The sequence below is a fragment of the Rhinichthys klamathensis genome, unplaced genomic scaffold (genome assembly GCF_029890125.1).
Source record: "Rhinichthys klamathensis goyatoka isolate OS25496 unplaced genomic scaffold, OSU_Roscu_1.1 h1tg000554l_1, whole genome shotgun sequence".
In the NCBI taxonomy this organism is placed as follows: Eukaryota; Metazoa; Chordata; class Actinopteri; order Cypriniformes; family Leuciscidae; genus Rhinichthys; species Rhinichthys klamathensis.
This window is the reverse complement of record NW_026607023.1, coordinates 2,952,752-2,978,981: the sequence shown is the minus strand read 5'-3', so window position 1 is coordinate 2,978,981 and position 26,230 is coordinate 2,952,752. Positions and strand designations below refer to the sequence as shown.

Here is a 26,230-nt window from a genome sequence, read left to right as displayed (position 1 = left end):
GGCACTGAACTTGAACGTCACGGCCGAGCGCCACTAGCTCATTTTAAAGGTGACCTATAATTCAAAATTGAATTTACCTTGGTATAGTCAAATAACGAGTTCAGTGCATGGACATGACATAGAGTGAATCTCAAACTGGACTGTTTTGGCGTTCTCATTTAATTCACGTTTATGAAAAACACCCCTGAAAAACGGTCGGTTCTCCACACAATACCAACTGTGACGCAATAGTCGGGATCATTAATATGTACGCCTTCAAATATTTGCATAATGCCAGCCCTCAATGCCAGGCGGAACTGCGCAGCCGAAGCATGGCAGTTGCTCAGTGTGGATGTACACATGAACACAAAAGTATTTTTTAGTTCCTTCATCTGAGCCTCTAAAGAAACAATGGGTCAATTTTATTTTCTCTGGAAATTTCCAAACATTTCACCGAGTGTTTCCTCAACTTGGGCCAATACAGAGCTGGCCTCGGATCGAGCTACCAAGCAACACTTTCTGATGTGTAATTGTTCAAGTTCAGACAGGTAATCTTTCTCTCAAAATCGTTCAATACTGTTTATGCATCAGTAAGTCAAGCCAGTGACTAAAATATCAGCTTCACATCGTTTCTTTTAGTAGGATGAAAATAATCGTATTTAAATTGTGAACAAATTATATACAGAAAGCGATCAAAGAACAATCTTTCCACACAGCGCGAGTTTATCTGGACACTTGCCAAACTCGTTATGAAATCAATGACGCACGTTACTGCACAACGAAGCTCTTACTGTATTTACATCATCGTGTTTGCATTGGTGAAAGCAGAGAGAGTGCAGAAACTGCTTTGCAATGATAAGATCTTCATTCTCGCGATCAACAGACTGTCATCTGCTCAATGCTCACCATGGCAACATTTTATGTGATGGGAATAGATCTAAATACTTTAAAAACATCTCACGATTCGTTAATCTCGATAGCTGTTATAGTAAAAACGTATAATAGCAGTAGTAAAAGTATTCGGGAGAGAGTTTCACATGTAATGCGTTGCTATTTCATATGCAAGCATGTCAGCCAATCACAGCAGTGGCCGCGGTTACACTGAATCCCACAGCAGACACGCCCCTTCAAACAGAGTGTTCAAATCAGAGGCTAAAAGCAGGCTAGGAAAAATGCCATTTATTTCTAAATTATGAATATTTTTTATCTAAAAAACATACTAACATTATAAGGGTAACCCAGGAAACATTATAAAATAATAAAAAAAAACATTCTAGGGCACCTTTAATATAAGCACAATAACTTGACAATTTAATTTAAATGTTATATCAATATAGGCCTACATTTTCTTTTTATTTATTTATGGGAATTTCCTGGTAAAATGAAGGTAAAAAAAATATTCTTTTATATTTTATTTTGCCCTTTCTACGGACCACCTGCAGTAGTGGTCCGCGGACCACAGTTTGGGAATCACTGGCCTATGACACTACTTATGCTAAAATAGTGCCTTATGCGTAATGTAGCCTATTTTGTTTGCGAATAACTGCTTAGGTTATATAACGAGAAATATATTTCAGGCTCCGGTAAAAGAGGTCTAAATACAATATATTTTTTATATAATTAAATGTTCAGTTTTGGTTAGCCTATGACACTATATCATGCGTAAATAACTGAATACAGGTGTAAATGTTTGAAATGCAGTGATGTGTCGTTCGCGAACGATCCGTTCATTGCGTGTAGTCCTATCACTAAATGCGTGCGGTCTATATGGGCCATCAACAGATATTTCTCCGTCCCATGGCCCATCAACAGATATATACATACATTTTGCATCCATACCCATTAATTGTCCATCAGTTTACTTTGGATAATGTATGCTAACAGTTTTTTTTTTTTTTTTTTTTTTTTTTAGGAATGTGTCTGCATCATGCTCTCCTTCGCCAGCACCTGGTGCCGTTCAGTTCTCAGTGCGATCGAGAATCATACTGAGTAAGTGCACAGACGTAATATTTTACAGATGAAATTTAGCCTAATTGTGTTTACATTGTCATAATGTAAAAGTAGGCTACCTATTCTTGTGTGAAAAAAAAAAAAAAAAAAAGATCCATGGCAATTAGTGATTGATAATGATAATAATACAGTTTATTTGATTGTGTTATCAGCATGCTCATGCTTTTTTCTTTTTTATAACAGATGTGACAATGAACACGTCCATCCACCAGTTCCGAAGAGAGCCAAGGCAAACAAGCAGGCAAGCAACAGGCAGTCCACTTTTTTAGATATATAAAAAAACAAGTTTGGTCTTTGTATGTTTGTTTTTTTGAAAGGATGTGTTAAGTGATAGTAATGACTTTAAGTCTTTACGTTCTTAGGAAAGATTTATATTTTGAATAAATGCTGTTCTTTTTAACTTTTTATTCATCAGTGAATCATTCTTTGTTCAGGCTGCCTCACAGCACCTTGATAGGGCATTAGCCATTGGGGGAGTGCCTTTAGTCTTCCCAGGTGTAAATCACATTAATATTCATGGCCATTCACACTCCCACGCATACAGCAGTGCTGACCAAAAACTGACGTAAGAAATTTAAATCATTATATTGTTGTTTGTGAAAGAGTGGTCAGAATGATCTTCACTTCATTTTGAAGTAAAAATTCTAGCCTACAAGGATAGTAATTCAAAAGTCTTGTGGATAACTATTCAGTATGTGTTAAATGGCCTTATTGCGGTGACATTTTTTCCCCCAAAACGTACTAACCACGCATAATATTTTTTTCTATAAAATGTACATCCATTTTGCTCACATATTATTGTAGCAGAGTTTGTGCTGAATACAGCAAATGTATATGTTGGCAAATGGTATGTTTTAAGTAGCTGAAATAAGCACAAATGTCAGGGCATGTCAAAACATCTCAAGGACCCCAAAAACACCTCAGACCCCAGAGGGTTAAGAGAGTATGGCTATTGGGCAATACCCCGGGTAGAACAGACGCTTGCGAGCTATCTGTCTCCCGGTTCAGTATCGTCCCTGAAGGTGTCGGTTTCTCTCACTAAATCATTAAAGAAAACTATTTTTAATCTAGTGGGAAAATCATTTACGGCAGTGGGTCTAGCAGGAGCCTGCTTGCACACAATAGCAGTGCTACAAGCATATCAGGCTGACCTGCTGGGGTACTGGACAGAAGTGAGGGAGTTTGGCCCGATGGTGTTTGAGAACTTCGTCGGGCCACAGATGTATCTCTCAGGGATACTAAGGAGACCGCCTAAGCAATTGGGCGGTCTATGGCAGCCCTTGTGGTCACTGTGAGACACCTCTGGCTCATTTTGATGGAAATCATGGAGAAAGATGCAAGAGAATCTCTCTCTCGCTTTGTCCAACCCCCTGGAGCTGCTGGGCGTGAGCAGCTCCAGCCGCCTAGTTTCTCATATGCAACACAACAGCCAAAGCCTTCAAAGCTGAAGCCGGATCCGAGGACCGTTCTTCACGCTGAGAAGGCTTCGGCTCAAAAGAAGAGGTCTTGGCGCCACCGGCGTCAGACCGGTGAGGGCAGCCCCAACCGGGGTGAAATGGTGTACACCTCATTATACGGTGCCCTTTCCATCTCGGTGCCCTCAGGGGACCGTTCTGCCAACCCCGCCACCCTTGGTGCATCGGGGCGCAGTGGTCTCCAGCGAGCTTCTGGCGCAGCGTCAACTCGACATTGCGCCGGTCTCGCGCCCTCTGAGGGGGGTTCGAAAACAGTCAGTTCGGGTGGTTCCTGCCAGTATGCTTCAGGTCCCCTAACTGGCTGTCTCAATTACACCAGAGACCAGCCTCGAGGGGCTGGTTCCCTTAGTAGATTTCCTGGCAGCGCGGAAGCTACTGTCAAATATATTTCTATGGGTCCTGCAGTTAGTAATAAGAGGCAGATTTGGTTCTCGTCCTCCAGGTTACAACGGGGTGTTGCTCACGTTAGTGCATCCCGAGCAGACTCTGGTAATGGAGCAAGAGGTAAAGGCCCTGTTGGCAAAGAAAAGCTATAGAGCAGGTTTACTCACTCGACATGCGTCGGTCTTTACAGTCGTTATCTCATTGTTCCAAAAAAGGATGGAGAACTGCGTCACTTACTAGATCTTTGTCTGTTGAAGTGTTCGGTGCTGGAACTCAAGTCCAATGCTGACACTCAAACAGATCGTGACTCAAATCAGATCCGAGGACTGGTTTGTCACGATAGATCTGAAGACGCATACTTCCACATCACCATCCTCCCTCAGCACAGGAGGTTCCTGAGGGTTTATTTCAGGGGCAAAGAACACCAGTATCAGGCACTTCCTTTCGGTCTAGCTCTATTACCCCGCACATTCACGAAGCGCGTAGATGCAGCTCTGGCCCCGCCAGGCTGCAGTGCTTACACATTCTGAATTGCATAGACAACTGGCTGATTCTAGCGGAATCAGAACAGTTAGCGGTTCGGCATCGAGATGTCGTCCTCGCTTATATGCGAAGGTTGGGGTTGAGGCTTAATGCCAAGAAGAGTGTGCTTTCTCCAGTACAGAGGACCACTTTTCTTGGAGTGGTCTGGGATTCAGTCACAATGCGAGCCGTTCTGTCGCCCGCTCGTGTAGCTTCTATCCTTACTGCCACAAAAGAGCTAAAGCTAGGCCAGTCACACACTGTGAAACAGTTCGAGAGACTATTAGGCCTCAGGGCAGCAGCGTCCATTGTGTTACCCTTTGGCCTGCTGTACGTGAGACCTTTGCAGTGGTGGCTCAGGACCAGAGGGTTCTCCCCGAGGGGAAACAGAGGGTTCTCCCCGAGTATCCCCGCGCCTTGGTTATATGGAGGAAACACTGGTTCTTGTCCCAGGTTCCGGTGTGGGGAGCTCTTTGCCATCGAGTTGCTATCTCGACAGATGCTTCCCTCACCAGCTGGGGAGCGGTATTGGAAGGCCGCTCAGCTCAGGGCTTGTGGAGGAGTCATCATCTCTCTTGGCACATGAATTGCCTGGAGATGATGGTCATCTTAAATGCATTGAGACATCTCCTCCCAGGTGTTGCTCTGGAACAGTGACTATTAGGCCTCAGGGCAGCAGCGTCCAATGTGGTACCCTTTGGCCTGCTGTACGTGAGACCTTTGCAGTGGTGGCTCAGGACCAGAGGGTTCTCCCCGAGGGGAAACCCACTCTGTATAATCAAGATCACGCGGCAGTATCCCCGCGCCTTGGTTATATGGAGGTAACTCTGGTTCTTGTCCCACAGACAACACGTTGGTGGCCTCTTATTTTGGTCCCTCAGGAAAATACGCTCTCTGAGGGCAGTGTATATTCCAGGGGGCCAGAATATTGGAGCAGACACCCTGTCGAGGCAGGGGCTGAGGCCAGGGGACTCCACCCTGAGGCGGTGGAGCAAATATGGGAGTTTTACGGCCAGGCAGAAGTGGATCTGTTCACGTCTCAGCATACGACGCACTGTCCACTCTGGTTCTCCCTCACTCAACCAGCCCCCTCGGGGCTGGATGCTATGGTGCAGACGTGGCCGAGGCTACGTCTGTACGCATTTCCCCCTGTTGCTCTGCTCCCAGGAGTTCTGGAGTGAATTCGCCAGGATGGAATAAGCATATTGCTAAAAAGTAGCACCACCCTGGCCAAGCCGAATTTGGTTTGCGGACCTAATTCTTCTCCTCGACGGCCCTCCCTTGGAGGTCCCGATCAGGAGAGACCCTTAGTCTCAGGCAGGGGATGCAACATTGCACCCCCGGCAGGGGATTTGGAAACTGTGGGTTTGGCCTCTGAGGGGGCACAACTCATAGAGAGTGGTCTCTCAACCGAGGTTGTTGAGACCATTCTAAGCTCCAGAGCTCCCGCTACAAGGAAACTGTATTCACTATTTCGAGAGTTTTTCACTTCTTGGTGTTACCAGCGTCAGTGGGATCCGGTTAACTGTTCAGTAAACACAGTATTCGAGTTTCTGCAAGAACGCTTTGTATCAGGTCTATGTCCTTCCACGCTTAAGGTATACGTGGCGGCTGTGTGGGATCCGGTTAACTGTTCAGTAAACACAGTATTCGAGTTTCTGCAAGAACGCTTTGTATCAGGTCTATGTCCTTCCACGCTTAAGGTATACGTGGCGGCTGTGTGGGATCCTGTTAACTGTTCAGTAAACACAGTATTCGAGTTTCTGCAAGAACGCTTTGTATCAGGTCTATGTCCTTCCACGCTTAAGGTATACGTGGCGGAGGTAAACATTGCGGCTTTCCACGCCCTGGTGGGTGGTACATTTTTGAGTCGAGACCCCCTGATCACTCGTTTCCTTCGTGGCACTTTAAGGCTGAGGCCTGCAACTTGCACTAGGGTGCCGGCTTGGGACCTTGCAATAGTTCTAGAAGGCCTATCTGGGGCTCCCTTTGAGCCCTTAGATTTGGTCTCAGAGAAGTTCCTTTCTTTTAAGACTATTTTCTGCTAGCTATTTCGTCCCTCTAAGAGTCGAGACCTTCAGGCCTTTTCGGTCTTACTCCAAACATGGTTATGGTCCTAAGGTGCCTACCATTATTCTGAGGCCTATTGTGCTGCAGGTTTCTGTCCTCCCCCGTTTATCGGACCAGGAAGAGCTGAACCTCTTGTGCCCAGTGCGAGCACTGGACTCTTATGTTCATCTGACTTCTCTGTCGAGAATATCCAACCTATTGAGCAAATAGATAGTCGAGACTATTCTTCTTGCTTGTGAGTCATCTGGCCAACCATTTGGTGGTCAGGGCTCATTCCACTAGAAGTATGCCTTCTAAGCTTTATTATCTGGACCTCTTTTATCACTTCCTGGTCATGACGTCACCCGCCCGTGACGTTCATTCCTTCCATTGGACTAGTTGACATAGATGCTTCAGACGCATTCACGCTGGGAGCGTTCCCAAAGCGTCATTGACGCATCGTCTCGTTCCTTTTCTCAGGGAACTATGGTTACAGTCGTAACCTGAGACGTTCAGTTTCCATTTCTGTGCAGTCTAATTTCTAATTGTCAGAAAAAAAGCCGTCTTTGCGTCCGTTTTGAACCACGCCACCTTTCAAAAGCCCTTCCGATATTTATCCTTGTTTTCGCATGGGCCCGGTTGCAGTCTCTTTTTATCTGTAACCACTCCGAAGTCCGAAGTCCGAAGTCTTTTGCATTTTACAACGGGTGAATCTCCAGTTGTCACTGGTGATTGTCGTTTGAACCTTTCTGGATCCGCCATCAAATTGATAAGTTTAATGATACCAGGTGCTGTGAGAAAAGGCTATAAATCTCCACCTCCAACATGCTTACACGCAATATAGCCTACTAGCCGGGACATCTTCTTTATGTGTACAGATGTGACGTAATGACGCAAAGACATGCTTGAGTTTCCCGCGGAAATCCACCAGTACCACTGGAATTAAAAACATTATTACAAGTAGGGATGCACAATATATCGACCACATATCGATATCGGCCGATAAATGGTCTTTTTTGATGTTATCGTTATCGGTCCGATAAGAAAATTGGGCCGATATATCAAAGCCGATAAATAATAGATTACTTCAGTTGAGAGATGCGCGCAGTTCGCCATGATGGTTCTGAATGATTGGAATCACTTCGAAAAGGAAGATACAGTTCAGTGCAACATGTGCAGCACAAATCTGTCACATAGGCTTCATAACATTATAATAAGAGCACGCCTGTAAAAGAATGTTGTGAATTCGTGTTCGCCAGGGTTTCAGTGCGTCGAGCGCATTGTGGAAAGAGCGCGTCTGTGGAGTTAAGCCTTCATGACAAGCACAGTCAAGTTCTCTTGAGCATTCGCACCATTCTGTGCCATTGTAAGTTGTAATATGTTTATTTTGGTGGAACGAGTAATAAAATATTCTACTCAAGTAAAAGTACTACTACTTCAATTAAATTTTACTTAAGTACAAGTAAAAGTGCCGGTCTAAAAATCTACTCAAGTAAAAGTAAAAAGCAGCTCATTTAAAATTTACTCAGAGTAAAAGTTACTGAGTAACTTTTTTAACAGCGGGGGTGGGGGACTCTCCCGTGTAGGGTTGTAATGGTATGAGATTTTCACAGTATGATAACATCTCAGAAAATATCACGGTTTACAGTATTAATCAATTATTAAATAAATAAACTGTATTATTAAATTATGGATATTATTATTATTATCATCAGTTAAAATTACAGTTAAATTAAAGGGTCACTTCAGGATTTTGCATTAAGCTTTGTATCAGTAGAAAACCTGTAGTATTTTCGAATTATCGTGCTCATCACGGAGACTCACTAGTAGCCTAGACTTGTTGTTTAACCCTCTGGGGTCCAAGGTGTTTTTGGGGTCCTTGAGATGTTTTGACATACTCTGACATTTGTGCTTTTTTCAGTTGCTTATAAACTTATTACTGGCAAAGGTGTAATTACACTCTATTTAGCACAAACAGGGCTACCACAATGTGTTATCAACATGTATGTACATTTTTGTATTTTTGAGAGAATATTGTTTATGCGTAGTTATTGAAAAAACTAAAACTTAAAGTTTCTGAAATAAGGCCACAAAACACATACTAAATATGTGTCCACAAGACTTTTGACTAATGGATGTTGTCGCCTAGAGTTTTTTCTTCAAAATGATCTGAAAATCATCCTGCCTTATCATTCACATAAAACAATAGATTGGTTTAAATTTAAAAATGACACTTTTTGTTTGGAAAGGCAATATGCGCAGGGGTGTGACCTGCTGTGATTCACACCTGAGAAGACAATGGGCCCGCATAATGAGCGCATAATGGGGCTGCATACTAATGACCCTTTCATTCAGGTGAGCCACAAGAATGACAATATATATATATATATATATATATATATATATATATATATATATATATATGCCTATATAATACAAAATTGGTTCATAGTTACAATTATTTATTTATTTTTCAAATTGTGCTTGCAAATTGTATAATATCAAATGTAAAAATTTCTAGTAATTGTGCAGTTAATTATCATACTGTTTTTACAGAAAGTTTGGGAATATATCCCAAATGTGTCACTAATAAAACACAATACAAATAATTTAAAGAGGAGGCTTATATTGAGCTTTTAAGATTTACCTAAGATTTATTTATATGTAGCCTACATATATTTTTGCTATTTTAATAAAAAGGTTACAATTACAACAACAATTAAAATTTTAACTATATTTCAAATGTAATCTTTCTTTGTATTTACTAAAGTATACATTTTATCATACATATTTCACAGTTGCGGATTAATTAGTTTGAATATAGCCTACAATCGAACAAACACTATAATAACATCTTAGCAAACAAGCTTATTTCATGTGGCAGTATTTTACAGTAAAACGACATCTTGTCTTTCATATGTAACATCGTTTTTATGATTAGGACATATAAATGTTAATTTGCAGTTTAATACGTTGCTTATACAAAAATATTTTATTTCAACATATTTCAGTCGATTTTTACTCATCTCAGTATTGGAATATAGTTAGGTAAAAGCTGTTCATTCATTCACACACAAAAACGCGATTCAAACAGTCTTTTTGTTTACAGACACTATTCCATATCGCGATTAGAACAAAGCACTTGAAAATAAAGAATGTAGGCCTACCTATTCCTCGGCTGGATCCGTTGCTCCTCCAAATGAAACTACCTGTACTTCTGAGGTAATTTTTTCCAGGATTATTATTAAGATAGTACTATTATTCCTCACAGCGTCGTAAATCTGAGTCTCTTTCGGTGGGTTATCCAGCTGATGTGTGGGCGTGGATCGCCTCAGAGCATTTGTGTTTGAATAGAGCGCACGCTCCGTGGGCGTGGTCAAATTAACTTTAATGAGCTGAGACGAGAACGACTATCATCTCTCTCTTTTCGTGCAGATTACATAAAATGAGAAAAATTGTTTTTTATATAAATTACTTCATTTAAAAGAAGATAATTCAGGCTTCATGCCTGTGTGCCTGTATAACTGTTTGACTGAGTATTTTTCGGACGCGTTTCAGAATGGACTTCACTGACAGAGAGAACGCAGAACGCGCATCATGTTTATTTTTCTTTATTAGGCGAAAAGCACAACACTTTGTTTTTATTATGAGGTTCCACAAAAAAAATACAAACTTAACAGGATCGAATGATGTACAACACTTATATGTAAGATCAAAATCAACAGAGTAATTTGAGTCTCTTTTGCACTGATAAGGAAAAAAGTGAGCTGGTATCGCCGGCGAGACCGCCGACCCCAGAGGGTTAACTACTGCGCTCTGTTACCGGTAGGCGTGGCCTCCTAGGGCAGCGAAGCAATTGCATTCTGGGAGTTGTTGTCTTTCATCCACATAAGCCAAAAATACATTTTCTGGCTTTTCTCAGTCTAGAAAGCTCCAAATTCAAAAATAATTTCACATTTTTTCTACATACATGACCCATTTTAAATACACATTCATCTTCCCAGAGGTGAAGTGCCCCTTTAATGAAAACAGGATTTTTTTTTTGGTTGAACAAATGCTTTTATTATAACAAGCTTGAAACCATTTGTTTGTTTTGTTTATTACAATTTCAATAAAACATGTCTAATCAATTCAATTTGATAATTGATAATGAATTAGATAAACAACTTATTTTTAACATTAATAATTTATTAAAATGTTTAAGAAAAATATTGTCCTATGAAATGTATTTTATTCAGAAAATGAATGTTTCTTTTTATGATTCAATCCAAATATATTATCAAAAACGGTTGTAATCAAATGTAAATTTAAAATTGTGTCCTTTTATTTTTTGGGGAAGCTCTGCAAAAACAGATTTACTAAATTAAACCATGGACAAAAAATATATTCGTAGAAAAAAATAAGTAGGCTACGTTCTATTGTATAATAGTAATATATTTCTGTCCTAATTTCTCCTAGTAAAACCAAACTTTTATTTTGACGGGTTGTAGTGAAGACCAAAAGTGTAAAAAAAAGTGTTTCAAAGTGTATTTGACAATGGTTTATCTCAAATAAAATTATGAAAATGCTCATTAGGCGTTCTCTCAGAGCAGCTCTGGGAATGTTCATGTATCATATCCTCAAATTGTTTGTGAGACTCTGAATGTCACGCGTAGCCTACTTGAGTATGTAGTAGACAAAGCGGCGCAGCTCAGCAGAACAAATAGGGTTATATTTACATGCAGTATTTTTGTGCTTAGCTTAAATATTCACAGACCATGTCGCGATTGGATTTATTGCACAGTTCTACTTTCCATGTATTCATCCATCCATTATTTTGCGCGTTTTACGTGACATCTGCGTTATGTAAATTTCATCATAAATCGGGACATACCTTTATCTGCAGGAGGGATGGTGTCCTATATCCTCCTTTTGCAGCCACTTTGCGTCCACATTTTTTGCAAATTGGATATCTATCCTCGAGGACAACCACGCTTTTTTTCTACAAAGTATTTTCATACTGGCCATAATTCGCTTGGCGCTTTGGTTTCAGCTTCAGCTGGGTCTGCGTCACCTTTTTTGCGCGTTTGTTCTCCCGCCCTTCAATCAATGCAGTAGTGTTTTTTTTTTTTCCTTCTTGTATTATTATTTTTTACTCAGTAACGGATATGATTTCAAATGTAGCGAAGTACAATACTTCAAAGAAAACGTACTTAAGTAAAAGTAAAAGTACAGATTTTAAAAACTACTTAAAAAAGTAGAAGTACACAAAAAAACTACTCAATTACGTAACGCGAGTAACTGTAATTCGTTACTTTCCACCTCTGTATATATATATATATATATATATATATATTTCTGATTAATCTAATATAGGATGCGTTTGGTTGAGTTAATGAACGATGCATAGCGCTTCATTGTATGCCTACCGGTGATCATCTTTATCTTTAGCGTGCGCAGCTTAAACAGCAATGCACATTTATAACTACAGTATAGGACTGTCATATACATGCCATGAGAACACTATTGTAATAAAACGTTGTGAATTCTCTGGGTTTAGTTGCCGTTTCAGCGTGTTGTTGTGGGAATAGCGCGTCCAGAACAGGGATTAGCCTACACATTATGATCCAGCACAAGTTCGATTGTGCATTCACGTCATTTTGTGCAGATAAATCGTAATATAAAGTTGATGTAATAAAAATATCTGATTAATCTCACATATGATGTGTTTCGTTTAAACAACCTGCTAGAAAAGTTCTTCAGTTTCCCGGTGCTCGTTCTCTTCAGCTTCAGCGCGCGCAGATTAAACAACAATGCAAAACATTAAAAGCTATGATTGGGACTGTCATATAATTATAATTGTATCTACTATTGTAATAAAAATTGTAAATTCAGCAACCGTTGAGTTGATTAACCTTCTAGCAAAGCGATTCAGTTTCATTCTGTTCAGCTTCAGCGCGCGTGCTCACACAGCTTAGTTACAAATGACATTGCTATTAAAGATGTTTACTATCACTGTAATATTAAAAATGTTTATTTCTTTTCAAAAACATTGCGTTATAATTAATAACTAACATTATTTTCTTCTCGTATTATTTTCTTTATGGTTTGATTAAAATAATTTCCTTATTGTCCGCGCGGAGGCGATTCCATTTTATTGATCCATGGCTCATGCATTTTGTTTCTTTATATGCAGCCCAATGTTATCCAATGACTTGTTTGCATTATTTAGGTATTTTATTTTTTGTTAGGCAATAGATTTTTTGATAACACTACAATAAGGTCTCATTTGTTAATGCATTAACTAACAGAGAGGCAATAGCTTTTGTTATTGTTATAATAAAATATGTGTTCATGTTAGTTCACAGTGTGCATTGACTAATGTTAACAGATACAACTTTCTTAAAAATGTCTTAAGTTCATGCTAACTAATGGCTGCTAACAAAATTAAACCTTATTATAAAGTGTTACCATTTTTTAATAAAGGAAGTTGCCCAGTGTAAAATTAATTTTAAAAGTTAAGGAATCTTACACTGCTTCAAACTAGGCTATACTGTATTGTATATGTTTGATTTATGTTAAAAGTGTTTGAGACAAGGCTTTTAATGGTGAGCCTTTGGTTTATGTATACAGGCTATCAAAGTATATACATTTTTTAATTGAGATTTATCGGCCAATATATCGGTTATCGGCTTTCAAATGTAAAGAATTATCGGTTATCGGTATCGGCCAAAATGTTCATATCGGTGCATCCCTAATTACAAGCTTACCGTTTTGAATCGAGCTAAGGCAAGCAGATAGTTTTGAACATTGGCTGGTTATGTACTTGCTCAAATTTATTTTGGATAATTTTTAACCCAAAAAAGTTACTTTTTTTTTTTAGATAAGACAAAACCTCTTGTGCCCAGTGCGAGCACTGGACTCTTATGTTCATCAAAGATAAGCCAAATCGGTAACACTTTACAATACGGGTGCACTAATAAGCATTAATTCATGCTGAACTAATGCACAGATAATACTGAATTAATGTGTAACTAATGATTATCTAAGCTATTCATTAATGATTACCACATTAGGAACTAATTAAGAGTCTGTATGGTTAATGTATTAGTTCATACATGAATTGTTATTAATTAAATATGTAATTGTGAATTAATTCCCTAATAACTCATTTTTGTAACTAATAGTGTTAATTAATATGTTAATTTCCAGAATGAGCCAAAGCCTTGTATTTCAACTTCCAGATAATATAGGTACACTAATATGCATTAATACATAATTAATTACTTCATTGTTAGTGCAAATTCATGTGTAAATTACTACAATTACTAAATGACTAGTTAATAATGATGTGCCTCAACAAGTAAAGTCATAACATAATGATACCTTTGCAAATCATTAGCTAATGATTAATTAAAGCAGACAACTGGTAGTTGAAGTGCATAGCTTTGACTAATTGTGGTAATTAACACATTAATTTACACTATTAGTTAATAAAATAGGTTATTAAGGAATTAATACACAATGACACATTGAATTAATAGCAATTCATGTATTACTGAATCTATTAATAATATAGACTCTTTATTAGTTGCTGATGCAGTAATCATTAATTAATGGTTTAGTGCTTCATGAATCATACATTAACTCATGATTATCTATGCATTAGTTAAACATGAATTAATGCATATTAGTGCACCCGTATTGTAAAGTGTTACCGACAAATCTTGCAGCTTGCAACAAAACAAAATAATGATATTGTGAAAAATAAAACAAAAAACTTACATTTGAATTCAAAATTATGAAAAGTATTCATTTCTATCACTTTATAGGCTACATGATATCAAACTAAAAGTTATTTAACATAAAGCAAACAGTGAAAGTTGAGTGATTAACTTTCCACTTGTCTTTTTTCAGCTGTTCTGTGATGCAGATCCAAAGAAGACTGTGGTTTATTCAAAAATCAGAGTTTATACACTGCTTTAGTGACAAATATAGTACAGTCTGAACAGTTTTGAAAAATAGTGGTTTTACTAATGCTACAATATCCTACTATATACAAGAGCCAGATCACATCAGCAGATGCTAAGCATCATTTTTATAATGTTATTACTAATGAGCCAACATTACAACTAATTCTGCATCATTCGTAGAGACGTTTTGTGAGCAATAAAAGCTGTGGGACACCTGCCTTTTTCAAGAGCCAGAAATAACATTTCCATGGTCATTAATGATAGACAATATTGCTTTCCTTAATGTCATGTCTTCCTCCACATTCAATGGTAATGGTAATTAATAAGGGCTAGCTCGTATGCCGGTTGTTACATCAAGTGTTCTACTCAGTCTTAACAGTCCTAAACATCAGTGATGAAGCATCACAGGGATGGAATCCTCACAGATTTAATGGATGTGCAATAATTAAGTTACAAAACAAGACATTTAGACCTAATATAAGAGTGTATGTGCCTAATGACACTATAGACATTTGCTGGACTAATATGGCCATCATGAATGATTGATTTCTGACATAATTTTATTTTGGCTCTGAATATCTTGCAAATTTTAAGGTTATTAACAGTGATCATTCTTCTAGGTTTTCAAGTTATTATCTGTGAGACCATGTGGATCACTATGGAGATGTTAACATTTGAAGCTGGCATTAGGAATGCAGTCAATAGCCAATTGCATTTCACCAACACAGGTCAAACTGGTCACTATATTGCTGCTACATGCATGCAGATATTTATTTTGCTACATGTACACAGAACAATAGTGATTATAACTGGATTTTGAAACAAGAGTTCATATCCAACCCTGATCCAAAAACGAACTTAGAACATATTTTTGTTAGCTGGGTATCTACCAATCAATCAATGAATCAATCAAATATCAATTTAATTAAAAATAGCCCAACTTTTGCCATCCCTGTATTGTTTCATTCCACTGCAGTCTGTCTAGCTGATTTTGAATACAAGAAAAATGTCTAAAGCCCTATTCGGATGGGATTGGTTTTTCAAGGGTAGATGTAATAGTGTAATTTTACCACAAGATGTCTGTAATTCACATGGGATAAGACATCTCAGTAAAACTAGTAGAAGTGGGAGGGGTAACTCAATTTATGCACCGCCATTAATTAACAGTTTATTAATGAAATGATTAAATTAAACAATTATTAATTACATTAATTCAATTCTGATTGGATTCTGTTGGTAATAGGCACTTCCTTAAAGCTAAAATGTTTTGTGCCTCTAACAAGTGCTTACCACCATCTTTTTGATCTGAATAGTATGTGGAAAAAACTTGAGGTTTGCTACAGACTTGTCGCACCACCTAAAATGCAAATTAATGCTTCTTCAAGCGCCTCCATACTTGAAAAACTGCGCAAAACTACTTTTAAACAGGAAATGATGGAATAATAAGTACATATTCACAGCCGGGATTATCATTACCTGAGGTAATTTTTTTCAGAACTTTTTACTCAAGGTATGTCATCGTAATCTTTACTGACATTGTCCGTAATGAGTAATGAGATGGCACATTCGGAGAGGACTAAAATCACTGAGAAGCTCTAGTAATAATTACTTTACCTCTTTACTTTATCTCCATGTAAAACTAATTCCGTCCAAATAGGGCTAAAGAAATCAATCAGACAATACGTTTGATCAGGGACAGGTAAACCCAAAACCATCCTCAATTCGTCAATTTGTTGTGCGAACAACCCCGTACTTTTTGGACATACCTAGGCCCCAATCACACCAAACGAGTTTTTCAGGTTCGAAAACGCAAGGTGCACAGCACTGCCCCGTTCACATAGAACGAGCAGTGCGCTGCGTTTTTTATGTTGCTAGGCAACCACCGAAACAGCTGTCCTGAAGGTCAAGTAAACATCAAATCAGCCTTTTATTAACTTTATTTACTTTCTGTTAACATTGTGGTAGTTACGGTTACCCGCATTGTGGTAGCTCCTGGTAACCCGCGAGAGCCCCACAAGTTTCTCCTCCATCGCACTCTCCGGCCGTTCAAAGCAACAGTAGCTTTCATCACTACAACGGAAGGCCCGCCTCTCCATTCATTCGATTGGACAGTGGAAAAAACGCGATGACATCGGATGAAGTTGCTTTTTTTTCAACTGCAAAAATGCGAGGCACAGCAGGCGGTAAAACGCAAGGTGCCTGGGGCACATAAACAGCGCACAGAACGCTCACTGCCATAGGAATTTTTTTTTAAAAAGAAGCCTCTCACTGCAAAAAACGTGTTTGGTGTGATCGGGGCCCTAGTCAGCAAAAAAACACCTGATACTGTAACTCAAGCTGGCATCAGTGCCAAGTCACCATTTTGGCACAGCCAACACCTCTGTCAGAGTAGCAGCACGGTGTAGGTGTGCTTTCCAATGGTGTCTGCTCCTATTCACACCGACAGGTCCTGGGATCAGGCAGCACACACAGTACTGTCATCACTGGCATTTTAAGTAAAGGAAAAAAAAACTGATAACCAGATAACAATGAGGCAGGAGCCACACACACAGACATACACACACTCCGGCCAAACAGGTGCAGGCAGCTGACAACAAATAATGAGCCTGTAGGCGACCTTGGTTTCCTTAAGAACTAATTTGCATGTTGGGGCGTGAAGTGGGTTTCAGGGTGGACCGCCTATGTTCTTGAGGTAATACAAAGCACTTCAAAGCAGTACCTGCCCTTCCTCTGGCAAAAGCACATCAACAGCCAGAAGTAGTGTGGAGGATGGAGAATGTAGAGTCATACCAATGACAGGTTTTTTTGGCATACTGAATGGTAAATGGACATTATCCACCATTTCATATCCATTGCTGCAGCCCATTAATCATTTGGAGTATGTCAGACATATGCCCGAGGTGTAATAAGAGGAGCTATAAGAAAGGCAGGATTATGATTTAAAAAGGCAGGATTATATGATTGTGAAAATGTTTTTTTCTCCAGCATCTCTTTTTCTTCATAATTTGTTATTTTCCAAGAATGGAAAAACATCAGTACAGTAAACAATCTGCATTATAGGCCCTTTTTCCATTACACTGTAATATGGGATCCATTAATCATTTCTTCTGAAAAGCCTGACACAAACAGAAGCAGCTCTATAGATAACATTCAGTGTTGAAAATGTAAAGTTTGAATACAGTCTAGATATTGTCAAGATATTGAATCCTTTAATTTCCTGAACCTGAGGCAGTGGTTCAGAGAGAAAGATAACAATGTGTGCATGATTTATCCACATTTCCATTATACTATAGCTAAGTTTCAAACAAATGCATGTACTTTTCTTTGTAGATGTGCCAGGAACGTATCTATGGTTAAACAACAAAAGTCTCACCGTATAGAGAACTGCCAGAAATGTGCATTAGTAAATTTTGCATCTAGATACTTTTCAATACAGAAGGATCAAAACTCTCTGCCATGATGCTAGGGCGCTGTGGGTGGTTATCAGAGCATTGCTAAGGTGTTATGAGAGGTTTTTAGCTTGTTGTTATGGATATGTTAGGGTGTTCTGAGTGGTTGCTTACCGGTATGATTAGTCGATTAATTGGTCGATACGTTCTGGTTCGACCAAAATTCTGATTGGTAGATTTTTTGCCGTTAATTTCATCAGGTGGAAAGCACTAACTGCTAATGGGGGTGTTTTCAGAGTACCCCTGTTTCAGTCTGTCTTCAGAACACCCCCTTGATTTCAAAAAGGTTGAATGCAAAGTTTGTCTGAATAACATGTTGTAGCCTACTTTACTTTTATGGTTCCCTTTTATTATTGTGCAAACTGCAAATTTATTTCTAGTATTATTTATTGGATTTGGGCACTTTATTATTATTTATTTTTTTATTTGGAGCCTAATGCGCAATTGCCCTGTGTTTGTGTTAGTTTTGAGCCTAAGATGCTTTATTTTTCAGTTATGCACTTTATTTCGTTTCTGCTCTTGATCTGGTTTGTTTAATACATTTTTTTTTTTTATTAAAGTGGATGTGCCTTTTGTGTTTATTAAGAGTAAAAGCTTTAAGTTAATAGTCTATTTGTGTCTCAGCCGCGAAGCTGAGCTCCTATGTTCAGCCTCGCTCTGTGCGAGGACATGCACAGAGCGGCTGAAATGATAGTGTCTGACAGTTATAACTTATTATTATAACATATGACAAAAAGAATTGTCTAAATTATGTTACATATTCCTCAACAGTTCTTGTGATGATATCACTAGTTGACAACATAGTACTATTAATGGAAATCATAGGCTATAATATTGCGCAGGTGCACGTGATACAACGCTGTTAGAGCCGACAGACTCGTGTGTCAACTCATTTCAGTGCAAAATAATTAGGTCAAAAACGATTTAATATACTGCAAATAGCCTACTAGTTTTTTATGTTTATTTATAATTCATTTAGGCGGAAAACAAGACTACCAAGTACTGCGCACAGTGCGCAGCTAATTAATGTAAAAAAAAAAATTCGAACGTCATTTTTAGTCGATTTTTAGTAGAAAATTTCAGGACTTCAGTCGACCAAGATTTTCTTTGGTTGAGTACAGCCCTACTTACCGGCCGAAGTCAAAAGACCCCATCTCCAAGTCTTCATGATATTCTGGTCCCTAGATATGTTTCAGTCCCACCATTAACATGTCTTTTTTTTAACCATTTTATCATGTGTCAGGCACTAAACCCAATCATTTAGAAAAGTGAGAGCACTACTCTGTGCTTTGCTGTATTTTTATCATATTACAATTACAGAGAAGATGGTGGTCTATCAGAGACAAAAGAAAACATCATTCTTATATTATCGTTTACCTCTGTGCGGTAATTCATCGAGATATGCTGAGATTATCTTTCATTCTTTCTCCTGGTGTTTCTGTGGTTCAGTCTCAGCGGTTAGTGAAATTCCACAGGGATCTTTTCATTCATCCAAGACACTCAAGTGTGTAATATACACGTCCTGATTTTATTGGAGATAAATTGTAGCCTGTCTCACAGGGCAAACGTGTGGAATGTTTACGGTATATTTTATGCAAACAACTCTCTAATCATGGTTATTCCTGTAGTTGCAAGCTTTCATTTGAGTTCTCAGGGAAGCACAAAACATATTTTTCTGATCCAGGTAGGCTGCCAAGTTCCAGTGTATATGTATAATCATTTAAAGATATTTCAGTTAAAATGTTGCACAACAAGTACGTGTAATATGAATATTTTAGATAGGTGTGGATGAGTAGCTAACTGATGGGTCTGTATAATGTATTTCCTTGTATTTACACAAATTGTTTAGCTATATTTTATTTTTGAATTAATTTATATTAACATATTTTTATATTTACAGTAGGCATAATTGGTCAGGGAATAAGACATTGCGTATGTGTACATGCGTCCGTTTGAAATGCGATTGGCTTATGTAATAAGAATATAGATCTATAATAGTAATAAAGATTTATAGAACTCTAAAAGATAATTTTCGGCTTTCACCGGCTCTCTGCACTGGCGTCAGGCGCAACCGGAAGTGTCTATGCACACACTCGCTAGATCGGAAATCCAACATTGTGGCCATATGCAACTATAGCCCATTTTACTATTAGTATGAGCAATATTAACAGTGATGCCTGCCTCAGCAAGCACCAGCAATTATCCAAAAGTATGTGGCAATTAGGATCACTAGAGACCTGTAGCATGTTGCTGTGACTGGTCACACATAGATGAAAATGATGATAACATTCATCATTACAACTGGGACCAGCTGCAAGTGCAATGCCAGCGTGCCTAGTGGGTGAAACCTGTCCTAATGCATTACAGTTCCGTTCTGAAGATAAAATGCTACTCTACACCACTGCCACCAGTACTTGTCACTAATCACCCTTATCTGGTTATATGCTCTGTTACCACACATTTGTGACCCCCCACACACAACACAAACCAGTGGTGTTTTTTGTATAGGCTGTGGTCCACTGAAAGCATACAGCTAATTTCAGTTGCACATGAGAGCTCTCTGAAGGTACTAATAATGAGATTTATCAATAGGCCGTCATGGGTGCCTGCATATCTAGTAGTGGTTGTCTAGGTAGCAAATCCACATCCACAAAGTGATTACTTTCTGTCAATAAAGGATGCTGGCCTGAATGGAGATAACTGGATATAGACCACCAATTATGGCTGTCCCAACAGAAAAAGTAAAGGTTCTCTCAAAAATGCACATTTTGTTATTTACTCTCTCTAATGTAATTTCAAATGGATTATATGGATTTATATATATGGAATATAAATTTGCAAAAGAAGCTCTAGTAAAAGTCGATGGCCATTAATCAGTGTTGTGCAAGTTACTTCCAAACTGTAATACATTATATATTACTTGTTACTGTTATTTAAAAGTAATTCATTACCTTACAATATTACTGTCTCAGAATTGTAATGCGTTACATTACTCCTGTATTACTTTTGAGTTACTTTCACCAAAATAACAATACAGAAGTAGAACTTAACATTCTAAATGACTAGGGCTGTAACGATATGCGATATGAAACCGAAATCGCGACACTCATATCCACGAACCTGCAGAATCGCGACACACCCCTTCCAACTCCCAGCGTTATCCATACCGTCCAGATCCAATGCTACCACATCTTTAAATTGCTATTACCGTATTTTCCGCACTATAAGGCGCACCGGATTATAAGGCGCACCTTCAATGAATGACCTATTTTAGAACATTTTTCATATATAGGGCGCACCGGATTATAAGGCGCATGAGATACTGCAGTCAAACGTTTGACTGGGTTTGCGTTATGCATCCACTAGATGTGCTAAAGGGAATGTCAACAAAACAGTCAGATAAAGTCAAACTTTATTAAGCGTTCTGACAACTCCGTTCACTCCCATGGTAACGTTGTTCAAACGTTAAAGGAGAACTCCGGTCAATTTTAACATTGAGCTCATTTTTTTGTAAATTTGGAGTGCTGTCAGTACAGAGAACAACGACAAAAACCGACCGTGTTATCCTCTTTTTAAAATTCGCACCCTGTTGACTTAAACGGGGCAAGTTTTAAACCTGCTTTTAGCCTCTTAACCCTCTGGGGACCAGAGTGTTTTTGGGGCCCTTGGGATGTTTTGACATGCACTGACATTTGTGCTTTTTTCAGTTATTTATAAACATGTTAATGGCAAAGGTGTAAATTCACTCTATATAGCACAAACTTGGCTACCATGATGAGTGAGCAACATGTATGTACATGTTTGTATTTTTAATAGAATAATGTTTATGCGTGGTTATTGAAAAAAATAAAAATGAAAGTTGCTGAAATAAGACCACAAAACACATATTGATTATTTCTTCACAAGACTTTTGAAAATTGTATCACATAGCCTAGAATATTTGCTCCAAAACTATGTGAGAATCATCCTGACTACTCATTCAGATAAGTCAATAAAGTCTTTTACATTTTTAATGACGTGTTTTGTTTGAGAAAGCTTTATGCAGGAGGCGTGGTCTCTCATTAATATGTGTGGCATTCCACACCTGAGAAAGACAAAGACCCTCCCCATAATGGCCCTATTAGGTGCTATCAGGCCATATCATTACAGGAGCCTTGCACAAAGAATGAGGAGATTTAAAAAAGAATGGCTTTTAGATTGTTTGGATTTATATAAGGAAAATACAGGGTGCATAAGTCTGGACACTTCTATCACACACCCTTCACCATATAGACATGGTTTTATTTCAGTTCAAAGTTCAAAGTTAGAGTTGGAAACATCTTGAAAAGAAAATTGTCTTTCTCCATAAATGTCTTAGTTTGATCATACATATTTCAAAGTTGAGGATTCATTATTTTGATATAGCTTGAACAAACACTATAACATCTTAGTTGATTAGTTTATTGACAAAACATACTATATATTTAACATATGAGCAGAAACTCCTAAAAAAAGCTTATTTGATGTCTATTTTAGAGTAAAAACTTTATCCAAAACGAGTCAACGAAATGTTATTTAGTCTGTAACAGTGCGTATCTGTGCGTTCATTCATTCATTCATTCACACACACACACACACACACACACACACACACACACACACACACACACACACACATGTTGTGTTTTCTTGTTTTATGGGGACTTTCCATAGACATAATGATTTTTATACTGTACAGACTGTATATTCTATTCCCTTACACTAACCCTATCCCTAAACCTACCCATCACAGGAAACATTCTGCATTTTTACATTTTCAAACAACATCACTTAGTATGATTTATAAGCTGATTTCCTCATGGGGACCAAAAAATGTCCCCACACAAACAAGGATTTCGGATATTGCCATCCTTGTGGGGACATTTTGTCCCCATAACGTAGGGTTTACCAGGCCACACACACACACACACACACACACAAACATGATTCACATTTAACAGTACGCTATTTTTCCGTTTACAGACACTAACGTTATTCTATATCGCGATTAGAACAAAGCACTTGCAAAAAACACTTACTTCTCAGCTGAATCTGTTCATCCTCGCAGTGAAAATAAACCCAGTGGTAAATGTCCCAGGATTGTTCCTCATATAGCCGCGCAAGACGACAGTAGATTAATCTGACTAAAAAATAATGTGTGTTTTCAGAGTTTATGGGCGTTAACGCGTCTCAATGTGTTGCTTCACATATTTGCGTTTGAATAGCGCGTGCTCTCCGTGGGCGTGTCACATTACCAGGGATAATCAGCTGAGAGAACGATAATGAGACGGGCTGACACGTCTCTCTTTTTATATAGATGACATAAACGGAGAATATTAATTTTAGTTTTGAATCGGATCATTTAAAAGTACAAACTCAAACGATTTAAAAGATATATTGCTTATGGCTGGGTGAATAGTATTAGCTGAGTTGTGTTGAAGATTAGAGACGTGCTCCAGAAAAAAAGTTCACGGTGACTGAGAGGCAGAACGCACACCCTGTTTATTTTCTTTATTTTACAAAAGCACAATATTTTATTTCGATTGTTTGTGGGCACATAAAAAAGTAGACATTTAACAGATTATTTTCTCATATTTCTTAACTCTATATGAACAGAAATGATGGTAGTACTTTAAGTCTATTTTTCTGCTATGTGAAAAAAAACGAGCAAAACGCGCCCGCGCGTTTCTGGTCCCCAGAGGGTTAACAACCTTAATGTGTCATTACAAGTGCACAGCCGTGTGCGTGAACACGGTAAATCTGACTGCAGTAAATGTGAAAGATATGAATAAAAATTATGTTTATTCAGCCAGCTCACATACCCGTATTTTCTTCCTGTTTTCGGTCTAAGTCCACAGTAGGCGATTGTCGAGTGCACGCGTGCGATCATTGGTAACTAAGCAACAGTGGAGACTCAGACTGTCAGACTGTCAGCCGATGACGGTGCTGTGTGGTGTTCTGAGAATATCAGCTCAAATGGATAGTTCATCCGAATCAGATGTTGAACACACGGAGGAGGTTTGATCGCGCGCGCGAACTCGACAATCAACTACTGTGGACATCGACCGAAAACAGGAAGTAAATACGGGTATGTGAGCTGGCTGAATAAAGAGATTATTCCTGCCTTCGTGAAAGCTTGGATCACAGTTGAGACTGATATATCAGCCCAGGCATCCACAATCCATTGGCAGATAGTGGCGTAACATTACATTATAAACATTATAAAATATGTAGACCTACACCACAAAACTAGTTGAGGATAAATTATTTAAAATTTGGGAATTCCAGCGTTATGGACATGACATTTGCAGTCAAAACTTGAAATATAAATTCTCAGAAAATGCATTAATACCAAAATATTGAAACGTCTGTTTATCCATAGACTCCTCCCTGAAAGGAGTCCAGACATTAGAAAAATATCATATTACACATGCGTTTTATATTTAATATTAGGGAAATAGACAGTCATGCGTGACAAAAAAAATCTTTAACTTTTAGGAGGCAACGATTTTTTTTTGTTGTAATTCTGTGAATTACTTTGAATTAATTTATTTTCGTGTTCGCATTTATGAGGAAAAAAAACAATGTTACAGACGTGACAGTTCTCCATTACGGACACGACCGCTGAAGCGGCACTAAAAGACTGCTTTAAAACTTTCACAGAGACCTTACACAGAAGACACAAAAGCCTTTCTTTAAAGTGAATTTCGTTTTGTATTAATTGTATCTTAATTTTAATCAATGTTTCATCAACCAATTACTTGGATTTAATAAATAAGAAGTAGGCTAAATATAGCAGACAATTATAGATAGGCCTAATCACGACACGGAGGTGAACTGGAGCGCGCCTCATAAATGAACCGAAAATCAGCGTATAAGGTAGCCTATTCACGGACCTGAAAAATATATCTATATTGAAATGTCTACTTGTAAACAGAACAATTCAAAACGAAAGAAAACAGACTCTGCTTATGAAATGAAATGTGCATTTCTCTCTGGTGCATTCACTAGCTGCGAAGATCGCGAGTCAGCATCGTCAATTTCATCTTGACTTTATTAATAAACAATTAAAATGTCTCCTTGCTATATTTGACATATTCATAATCATTGCTTTTGCCGGTTCTTTGTGACAGCTTTTAGGTGGTTTATTGGCAGCGCCGCCGCCCTTACATGAACGCGTCACCACCGCATCAAAAACATGATTGCGTGATGAAAACATGAAAAATACCACATAAACATAGCCTAACTGTTTAGAAAGGAAACACAGAACGAATAGCATAATGCGCATACGTCCATCTCGCGAATGTATAGTCTTCTTCATGCCATCTTCACCATTAACCGCTTTTCCACTGGCCACCGCAAGCACAGAGGCCGAAATCATACTTAACGGCACTCCTGTAAAAAATAAATCGCTATACAAAGACGCTGCCATTTAGTCTTTATTTACAGACTTGGACACCACACGCGGCTATTGACTGACCACGAACAGGTAATTTAGCCTACTTGCATTTTTCATTCGTTAATGTCTCGCGGTCTTGCTGTTTTTTTGTTTTGTTTTACAATTAAAACTAAAAGTCTGTTGTAACGCAAGCCTTACTGAACATGTACCGAGTAAAATATTACTGAAAATTGATTAGTAATGCCTTACACTACTGCGTTACAGCAAAAAGTAATATGTTACTGTAATGCATTACTTTTGTAACGCCTTACTCCCAACACTGCCATTAATACTGTCAAGTTTCAAAAAAGATTACATAATACCATAAAGGCAACATAAAAAGACAATTCATACAATTTGTGTGCTGTATTGCTATATATAATTATTAAATCTGTCTATAGCATTGTCTCTAAAATATGAAAGCTGTTTGATAGGTTTATGAGGAACAAACAAAATTATGCATTAATCACCATCCTCTTTAGCTGTGCTTAAAGGTGTTGCTTAGACATGTTGTGGTCATACAGATTTTCATCATGGTGACTAAATTATAAAATGTTTTGTATAAAAGGGCACCGAACATATTTCTCAAGAGCTGGTTTTTTCTCAAGTTTTTTTTTTTTTTTTTTTTTTTTTAATAGGGAAGATAATGTTTGATATATAGTATTATATTAAGAATATCCTTAGATTAGAGAAAAGCAACAAAAAGAAAACTATGAACTGGCCACCAACACACCTCAAATTCACTTTGCCATTTTCTGTTCTTTGAAGAAAACAACACTCAACACACTATTATGTTTTGTTTTTAGTCCCCAGACTGAAAAACATCAGAAGTGCCTACTGGAGCTGAACAGAAACACAGCATTTTGACTTATCGCTACAGACATGAAGAGGAGGGAAGGAATCTCATTATAAATTGTGTTTTCTGTGCGTTAGTTCAGAATGGTTCACACTTCA

At 38.2% G+C, this 26,230-nt stretch overlaps 1 protein-coding gene across 1 annotated transcript in view; it reads right to left on the bottom strand.

Annotated features, from left to right (window-relative positions):
- The window catches only part of gabra3 (gamma-aminobutyric acid type A receptor subunit alpha3), a 597,199-nt gene that overhangs the window by 522,652 nt on the left and 48,317 nt on the right, over positions 1 to 26,230 (bottom strand). The window lies entirely within an intron of this gene.